This window comes from Aquarana catesbeiana, linkage group LG09, assembly GCF_042186555.1.
Source record: "Aquarana catesbeiana isolate 2022-GZ linkage group LG09, ASM4218655v1, whole genome shotgun sequence".
Classification (NCBI taxonomy): Eukaryota; Metazoa; Chordata; class Amphibia; order Anura; family Ranidae; genus Aquarana; species Aquarana catesbeiana.
Genome location: NC_133332.1, coordinates 217,000,335 through 217,010,478, shown reverse-complemented (window position 1 = coordinate 217,010,478; position 10,144 = coordinate 217,000,335). Strand labels below are relative to the sequence as shown.

General features: G+C 43.5%; 1 pseudogene; it reads right to left on the bottom strand.

The window, feature by feature from the left end:
* Positions 1-6,222: 6,222 nt before the first annotated feature.
* Positions 6,223-6,287, bottom strand: LOC141109117 (U4 spliceosomal RNA; annotated as a pseudogene).
* Between the last annotated feature and the right edge of the window lie 3,857 nt (positions 6,288-10,144).

Sequence of the window (10,144 nt, the reverse complement as noted above, 5' to 3'; positions counted from 1 at the left end):
TGTCCAGATTGATGATGAATGGAAAAGATACTTTCAGGTAAACGCTCACTCTGCCTCATTTGCGAACATATGGGACTCATTCAAATTACATGCGAGGGCCACTCTGACATCCCAAATTAATAAACTAAAATCAGCCACAGCGGAGAAGACAGACAGGGTACTGGAGGACCTCTCACTTGCGGAACGTCAGTGCGAGGCTGATCCTTCTCCTGACAAGGCCTCTCACCTTAAACTACAATCTAGGGTAGTTAATCAGTTGCAATATGAGATGTCTAGAAGAAAACTTTTTTTCTCTAGACAGAAACTTTTTGAACATGGAGAGAGAGCAGGAAAACTATTGGCGTACATGGCTCATAGTGAGGACAGGCCCCCAGTAGTGATTTCCCTACGAAACCCATCAGGTGAGATGATAACCGACCCTGCAACTATAACAGCAATGTTCCACGGGTTTTTTTAGCTCAGTGTACACAACTACTACATCCAATGACTCAACACCCATTGATCGCTTCTTAGAAGAACTCACAATCCCACAGCTGACCACAGATCAGACAGAAACATTAGAAGCGCCACTAACGACCGAGGAGATAGCCACGGCAATCGCTAGCTTTGCTAGGTCCAAGTCACCAGGGTCTGATGGGCTACCCATAGAATTCTATTCTCAATATAGTGAAACTCTCGTACCTCATCTGCTTTCCCTTTACAAACACTTATTTCAGACCTTTACTTTACCAGCATCCATGAGGGAGGCAATCATAGTACTCATTCCAAAACCGGGCAAGGATCTGGGTCTCCCCGAATCCTATAGACCCATCTCCCTGCTTCAGGTGGACATAAAAATCCTGGCCAAAATTCTGGCGCTACGCCTCAATCAGGTTATCCTAACCTTAGAACATGAAGATCAAGCTGGCTTCATGCCTGGTAGGAACACCACATTTAATCTTAGAAAATTGTTCATAAATATACAAGCCTGTCATGACAATGTTGGAGAAAGGGTTGTGGTGACACTGCTAAGGCGTTTGACTGCGTGGAGTGGAACCATCTGTGGAAATGTCTGGCACAATATGGCTTCGGCCCTAAATTTCTTAGATGGATCCGCTTACTATACCAGGCCCCAGTGGCCAGGGTAACCGCCAATGGGTGGCAGTCGGACACCTTTGAACTTTCCAGAGGCACCAGGCAGGGCTGCCCTCTATCCCCCCTACTGTATGCCTTAGCCACGGAATCACTAGCAATATCCATCAGATGTAACCCATCGATACAAGGCCTACGCGTGGGCGACCTAGAAGAAAAAATAAGCATGTATGCAGATGACACCCTACTGTATCTAGCAGATTCAGGCCCCTCCCTGGCTGAAGCCTTAAGAACTATTGAACACTTCGGTTCATTTTCGGGGCTCAAAATTAATTGGGAGAAGTCACAAATTCTCCCACTCGATTTTGCTCCCCAGGCTGAATTGCAGACCCGATTACCCCTACAACGCGTAGATAGTATCAAATACTTGGGTGTGAGCGTGACTAGGTCCCCGATCGATTATGTCTCTCTCAATGTGGAACCATTGTTTGCCCTGATCAAATCCAAAACACAAATATGGGCGCGTCTCCCTCTTGGGATATTGGGCTGTATCAACCTTATTAAAATGATACTCCTCCCTAAAATTCTATATATCTTATGGCACTCCCCTGTATATCTCCCACTGAAATATTTCAAAAAAATAGATGCAATTCTCAAACCCTTTGTGTGGGGGAAGAATAGACATAAATTAGCATGGCGATTACTTAAAAAACCCACTGACCTAGCCGGCACGGCCCTACCAGACTTCGCTCTATACTACCTAGTGTCCCAACTATCCCAACTGTTCCATATGGATAAGACTGACAGAAAGAGATTTACTTTGCTTCTATGCCCTACCTGGACCCAATTGACAAATTACCCCATCTGCGCTATAGCAGCTGGCGCAGAAGGTACTACTAAATTAGAGGACCACAATTCCCTATTAAGCCACTATAGGAAGATATGGAAACTAGCCTCCATCAAACTAGACATACCTACACATAACGACTATTCTCCCATCTGGCACAATAAGACACTACAGGAATTCTTGACTATACCGGACTCGGAAGCATGGTGCAGAAGTGGAATTTTCTACCTATCACACTTACTTACTGCCGGCACATTAAAGACATTCGATACATTAAAACTAGAATTTGCACTCTCGAATCACATGTTTTTCTGATTTCTACAGGTCCAACATGCAATCCGCTCTCAGTTTCCAGAATCATTACCTAACCCTGCTTGTAATCCTATAATGGACATAGTCAAAAGTATAGATCCCCAGAAATTAATATCAACATTCTATAATATGCTTCATACTCCCTCATCCACTAAAATAGATTACAATATAAAATCAAGATGGGAGGAAGACCTAGGAATCCTGGAAGACGAGGATTGGAGCGAAGCATTGGACGCATGCAAAGCTGTCTCACCCAAGCTATCTGACAGATTGACCCAAACATACATTCTACACCGCGCATACCTCACACCAATAAGAATAGCGAAATTCACCTGGGGACAACCCTCCACATGTCTATTGTGCAGTCGAGAAACAGGCACATTCTACCACCTCATGTGGTCCTGCCCCTACATACAGGGCTTCTGGAAACAAGTGGTGGATTTTCTTCATGACAATATGGGATCTCCGCTAACCCTAGACCCCAAACCATGCTTACTGGGTATTTTCCCAGACGCCGACACTGACAAATACACCAAAACTTTTATGCAGGAGACCCTATTTTCTGCCCGGAAAACTATTGCCAAACTCTGGATGAGACAGGTTCCCCCTAGATTATCTGACTGGAAAACTGACGTTAATAGCACACTGCCCTATAAGAAATTTGTCTACATTAATAGAGGGTGCTCTGCAAAATATAATAAGGTCTGGGACCGCTGGCTCAATACAACTGACACATGTGTGTAGCACTGCAGAGCACATCTCCCTCTCTGACGTACCACCCTGCTGGACTTGTACCATAAAGTCCATTCTCTTTAAATCTGTATAATAGCACATGATGCATTGATACCCCAAAAGATCTGCTGTATTGCCACTTTGTAACAGTCTTTATAATTGACTAGTGACTTCTGGCTTTTACCTACATGAGTAATATGTATAATAATTGTGCTGAACAAAAGACATAATGTTTGTGCATTGGAAAATTGTATAATTATGTTTTGTTTTTTTGGGAAATAAAAACGTTTTAATTAAAAAAAAAAAAAAAAACAACTGGTGGAGGTCATTAAACACGATCTCCTCTCCTCAAACCCACAGGTGTTAGTCCAGATAACTCTGGGACAGCATTAGTGGGAAAACTTGGTGCTCCAACCATGCCTGGAACTGTAGGCACAAAGTTTTGGGCTGTTGGTTCAAACACAGGAGTAGCTGGGTTCAAACCTCTTCTCTGAGGAAGGCCCCCGATCAGTAATAGGTGAAGGAACCTATACAGGAGACTCTGGTGGAGGTGTAAACCAGTCAGTATCATCACTCTGGTCTCCACGGTCTGCGCAAGGCACATCTTTAGAATCTGTGACAATATCAGATTGTGGCTCCTCATCAGCAGTAGCAACTTGTGGTACTGGAAGCAATTAATTCCTATGCCAGGCTTTGATCCGACCCTCAGGTCTTTGAATCCTGTAGACTGGAATTCTAGGCAGTTTTTCTATAACTTATAACAACTCATTTCACCAGCGATCAGCTAATTTATGTTTGGCTGAAGGTCCCAAATAACGGAGAAGCGCTTTATCACCAGGTTGTAAGTCTTTGTAACGAACTTTGCCATCGAAACGCCTTTTATTGGCAGCATTTATTTTTACAGTATTTTCCTCAGCCATTTCATAGGCCTCTTTTAAACTCTAAGTCACTTAAGTCGTGCCACATACTTGTAGTGATTTCTATTTTCCACTCCATCAGTAGACACACCCAACTGAATGTCAATAGGGAGATGGGCTTCTCTCCCAAACATGAGAAAATAAGGAGAGAAACCAGCTGATTCATGTCTGGTACAGTTGTAGGCATGTACCATAGCTCCAACATGTTGGCTCCAGGTTTGTTTAGCACCATTAGGGAGGGTACCCAACATGTTCAACAAGGTGAGATTGAAACTTTCAGGGAGAGCATCACCCTCTGGATGATAAGGTGTGGTGAGGCTCTTGTCAATGTTAAGCAATGTTAACAGCTCTTGAATTAGGCGACTTTCAAAGTCCCAACCCTGGTCAGAGTGAAGTCGATTTAGTGAAGTCCATAATTAACAAAAAACTTCTCCCACAACACTTTAGCTACAGTTACTGCTTTCTGATCTTTGGTGTGATAGGCTTGAGCATATCGAGTATAGTGGTCAGTCACAATTAGAACATTTCCCACACCACTGCTGTCATTGTCAATACACAAAAAGTCCATGCACACTAAATCCATTGGACTAGAACTTTTCAAGTGTTCCATAGGAGCAGCTCGAGTAGGCAAAGTTTTCCGTCGCAGACATCTCACACATCGGCGGCAATAGTCCACAACAGATTACCTCATTCGTGGCCAAAAGAAACGGTCTTGGATTAGTCCATAGGTTTTTTCAACTCCTAGATGTCCATGTTGATCATGCAAACTCCTCAAAACAGATTTTCTGTAGACTTGAGGGAGAACTAGCTGTCTCCTTCCAGGGATGATCATGGAACAAATGTACCCTGTATAAAAGTCCATCAATTATTTTGAGTTTATCCCATTCTTTAAGATAGTAGGTACTCTGCTCAGGTAGGGTTTTTCTCATGTAATTAGGATCTTTTCAGAAAACAGATTCTCTAACATGTCTAATTACTGGATCTCTCTTTTGTAGAAGGATCATATCTTTCTCTTGCAGCTGGATGTTTTCTGGTACCCCTAAAGCGGTGGGGCAGCAATACATGTTTGGGTTACACTCTTCACCAGCTCCCAAGGAGTCAATAACTCGTAAGTCAGAGAAAACAATATTGTCTCCTTGTTTTTTTTTTGTTTTATTTTGAAAGCCTATGGCGTGCAAAACACACCCAAAAACTTCACCCGGTGCATAAAAAATGTGCACACACATAAAGAGTGCTCACAAAAAAGTGCAACGGGTACACAAGACGTGCCAATTCCCTGATCCCCCGGGGCGTTAGGCTCCTGCGGGGACAAAGGTACTTACAATGGTCTATCTGGCTGAAACCAGACAGACCCCGTTCGCTGGAGGGCCTGCCGAAACAGGACCCACCCAAGTACTAGGTGGGGCTCCCCCGAAGGGAGACCCCATGAGAGAGGGCGAACTAAGCCAAAAGGCCATGTCCACCCCTTCCCAAGACTTTCAGGGCTGGCCCGAGGACCCGCATCCTTACTCATCACACAGTGAGACAAACGTGACAAAAACAAGACGTGACCAGACTACACAGGTTTCAATCAAAATAAATAAAAAGTGGGGGAAGGGATAGTGGAGAGGAGAGTGAAAAGAAGTGGCCATTGTGTAACACAATGACCAGGCCCTCCGGCCAGGAATAAAAAATTCCTCTGGTCCTAGCCAAAAGGCCCGGCCCAAGAGGCAGGTGCAAAAAAAGCTGTGTTATGGTGCAGTGACCGTGGTGCCCAAAATCAAAGTGACTGCCACTCACAGTGATCTTATGGCACCCCTGGACTGCCACTCCAGGGGCACTACTCCATAGGCTTTCAAGACCTACCCTGGCCCACAGCCTAGACCACGGCAGCCCCCACCGCAGACAGAAAAGGCATGAGGTTCAGGAAGCTTGGTGAGAGCCCTTGCCCCGAAGGCTCCACCGTCACTCCCATCACCCCTTCCAATTTCACATTTGGATAAATAGATACTAGCCACTCCCCCCCCTGCAAAAGGGGAGTAAGCGTTCTCTTACCCAAATAACTGTCAGCAGCTAGAGCCACCACAATCCAGGCCAGAAGGCCAGGGACCCGACCCTTCGGCCAGACCAAAATGCAGCACCCATCCCTACCAGGAGCACCCTTCCAGACGGCTCAGACTCAACCATTGGCCGGTCCCCAGTATACTGTCGGGCAACACGGCGTAGTCCCTGCTGAGTATCGCCTTTCCAGGTACTATGACACCATTGGATTTGCTGGCCCTTCCCAACGAGAGTGACACAGCGCCTCCTCTGGAAACTGATAAGAACAGATACTACACTTGATCTTAGTCAAAAGGCCGAGAAGCAATTAGCAATAATCATGCCTCAGTTGAACCTCATTGGCTATGATACTGCCACTGCGCAAATATTGTCTCCTTGTACAGCAGCTGTAGCACAGTAGGCAGCCACAACAAGCCCAGGTACTTCCTCCCATTCACTTTCTTCTAAGTTCACTGGCAACCCAGGACACCTAGAGAGAGCATCATCCCCAATATTTTTTGGTCCTGGGTTGTACTTGAGAGTGAATTGGTAATTAAACAAGGCAGCTAGCCACCTATGACCAGTGGCATCCAGCTTAGCTGTAGTTAAAACATAAGTCAGAGGGTTGTTGTCAGTTCTCACCTCAAACTGAGCCTCATACAAGTAATTATGCAGCTTTTCAACAATAGCCCACTTCAGGGCAAGAAATTCCAGTTTGTGAACAGGATAATTCTTTTCTGCCGGGCTTAGACTGTGACTAATATAAGCAACAGGCCTTAGTCTATCTGGGTACTCCTGATGCAGCACTCCTCCTAATCTATCATAACTGGCATCTACATACAGAATGTATGGGTTTTGTAGGTCTGCCTAAGCCAACACTGGTGCTTCTATAAGACTTTTCTTAAGCTATAGAAAAGCGTCCTCACAAGCAGAAATCCACCACTCACTGAAAGGAGTTTTGCTGGTTGTGTCAATGCCAGGGTTTTCTTTGAGCAAGTCATTAAGAGGCCGAGCAGTCTTGGAATAGCCTCTAATGAAGCAGCGATAATAGCCACAAAACCCCAAGAAGGACCTCAGTTCTTTCAGATTTGTGGGACGGGGCCAGGTTACCACAGCCTCCACTTTAGCAGGATCAGTTGCTACCCCTTCTGCAGATACTATGTGACCCACAAAGTTTACTGAAGAGTGAGCAAACTTACATTTGTCCAGGGAGGGTTTCAGACCTTCTTTTCTCAGACGATCTAGCACTTTAAACAGTCTCTGGTCATGCTCCTCGAGAATGGAGCCAAAAACAATTATGTCATTTAGGTAGACAATACATTGAGTGGGACAAAGGTCTCTCAATGTCCAATCCATTAGACACTGGAAGGTTGCAGGTGCACCACTAATGCCCTGAGGTATGCAAGCAAACTGGAGAAACCCCAGGGGGCAGATAAAAGCTGTCTTTTCTTGATCTTCCTCACTCATTGGTACTTGATAATAACCAGATCTTAAATCTCATTACTGTGAACCATTTGCTACCTTGCAGGGCATCAAGAGTTTCCTCAATGCGAGGTAGCGTGTATTGATCTGGGACCGTTCACCGATTTAGAGTCCTATAATCAACACATATTCGTACTCCACCATTTTTCTTTCTGGCCACCACTATTGGGGATGCATACGGCTTTTAGACTCAACAATGATGTTTTGATCTTTCATTTTGTGCAAGCACTATCGAACATCATCCAGATCTTTAAGAGGTATGCGCCTGGGACTTTCTCTAAATGGGGTGCTATCTGTTAGGCGAATACTGTGCTAAATACTTTTAGCACACCCAACATCCATGTCATCAGTTGAGAAAACGTCTTCGTATTCCATTAGGTGCTCTCCTAGCGCTTGTTTGTGCTCTGCAGGACTATCGGCATCATACAGGTGAAAGTCTAATTTGGTTTCTTTCTTCTTGACCTTGGCAGGGTAGGAGCTAATGGTTTCCACTGGGTAACAATAGGCTACATCTTTCCAGGCTGATATTATAACTGGGTATGTGGTAATGTTCCGAACAGTAACAACATCCATTCTTGGACATTTTAAACAATAGTCTTTCCTTTCTGGTTCTATCTCCCAGCCATTCTTTGCAGCCTCTTTGGTATCAGTCTCCAGCAGGAAAAAACTACCGGTTGCACTTGGTGAAATTTCCACATAAAGCCGCAACGCTCTCACTCCCCTGGCTGGAAGCTCTATGGGATGCCATGGATTTCCCACACACCTTCTGGGAAGATCAGAAGCAAAGGTTTGGCAGATATTTTGAAGCTCTGGAGCAACAGGGAGTGAAGATAGAGGAGTTCCCAGTTGGGGCTGAAGAAACCGTATGAAAGCAGCCTCAACGACTTCCACATTGGAACCCACAATCATAGGAGCATACTCGTTACCCCCAGGTGGAGGGCTCACATAAGCAATGACTTTAAGTGGGGGATCCTCATCAGCTATCACACCAGGAATGCGAAGCTCAACTTCTTGACAACCATCCATAAATACAGGATTTTCTACCACACCATAAACAGGCATAGTGTCCCTAGGTTGCAAAGGGAGGTGGTTTAAATGTTGCTGATAGAAGGGCCTGTATATGATAGTCAGCTGAGAACCAATATCAAACAGAGCAGTAGTGGGTATATCATTAACAAATTGAAAGTACATCCCAAGTAGTTTAATAAACATTTGTTTTCTAGATTTTCCCTGTTTTTTTTTTTACACATGTCCAGCTTTATTGTGAATTTCAGAACTATCAGCCAGCAGTGGACACTGACGAACTGTATGGCCTGCATATCCACAGTGGAAACATTTAATGTGGAAGAGAGGCTTATCACTGGAGGTTTAATCAGCAGATTGAGCTCTAGGCTGTGGGTGTCTGCCCACTTCATTGTTTTTAGCAACAGTCTTGATGACCTCATCCTTGGTGAGAGAGAGAGCATAGCAACCGTATTGAAAAAGGGCAAACAAACACTGCATAATAAGAGTATACACTTGGTAAATGGGCAAAGAAATGATCACATCACTACACTAAAAAATATTATTACACTTATGGGGACATGTGTCTTGGTCCCATACAAAGGTAATAATCACAATTCATAAATTTCTATTTCTCATATACATCACAAACTTATTACACAGCATACAGTTACACAGCCTGCTCAGTAACACACAGCATTCACTTTAGGTTTGTATTAAATGGGACCTATATAGGATTTAAATATAGGTGCTTCCCCAATTAATTGACCTACTTACAATGACAAAAATATAACTTACAATTAAAGTCCCATCATTATACAGAAAGTGACAAAAAAAGACATAAGGTTCTTTGCCCGGCAGATCTTACCTCATACAGAGAATCAAGATCCCGAACACAGAACAGCAAAAATGTTCAAAAAACTTGCAGTATGGTTGTCTTACCATAAGCCAGCCTTTGCTGGTCTGGTTCTGGATGTCTCTTCCCTCTTGAGGTCCGCTGAATTAGGAAGATCTGTTGGCTTCCTTTCTGGCCTGCCAAACTGTCAGGGAAATTTTAAGCTTCTCCCTATAAGCATATAATTTCTTTGCGTTTAACAGCACAAATACAGCTCTCTCATATAATGCCGGGAAAGAGCGCTTTGTATGTCTCTAAGTAACACAGACAGACGCTGGTATCACGTTGAGCTCAGCAGAATCCTGCCATTGAATGCTTTACTCCTTTATTTATACTGTCAACATGAATAAACAAAGGAAGGTGGTGGCTTCAGAATCAGCCAATCAGACACTTGTATTCTTTCAAAAGAACCAATCACACACCCATGTATATATTCAAATAGAAATACAGTAGTGAAATGTGCAGACAGTCATGTTCAGAGGAAAAAGATATACAGCGCTGTGTAGGTAGAAGGTAAAAATAGCAGCCAACACAGCTATAGACCAAAAAGCAATATGTGTAAGTGTAAAAAAGCGTAGCGCTAAAAAAACCTTGTGAATAATATGTTACATATAATCATTGAAGTGTTAGTAACATCAAGTGCAAAAAATCTCAAAAATTTAGAAATACAAATATACTGTTTAGAAATACAAATATCTGTGTATGAATACTGGTACGTCAAATATCACTAGTGCAAGAGTTATCTAAATAACCCAAATTACAGATTACGCTAAATCTGAGATGTGTATACAAAACAACATGTTATATATAACACGATATTAAATAAATCGAAAGATGTGAAAAGAGTATCACAGTGAGAAAAATAAG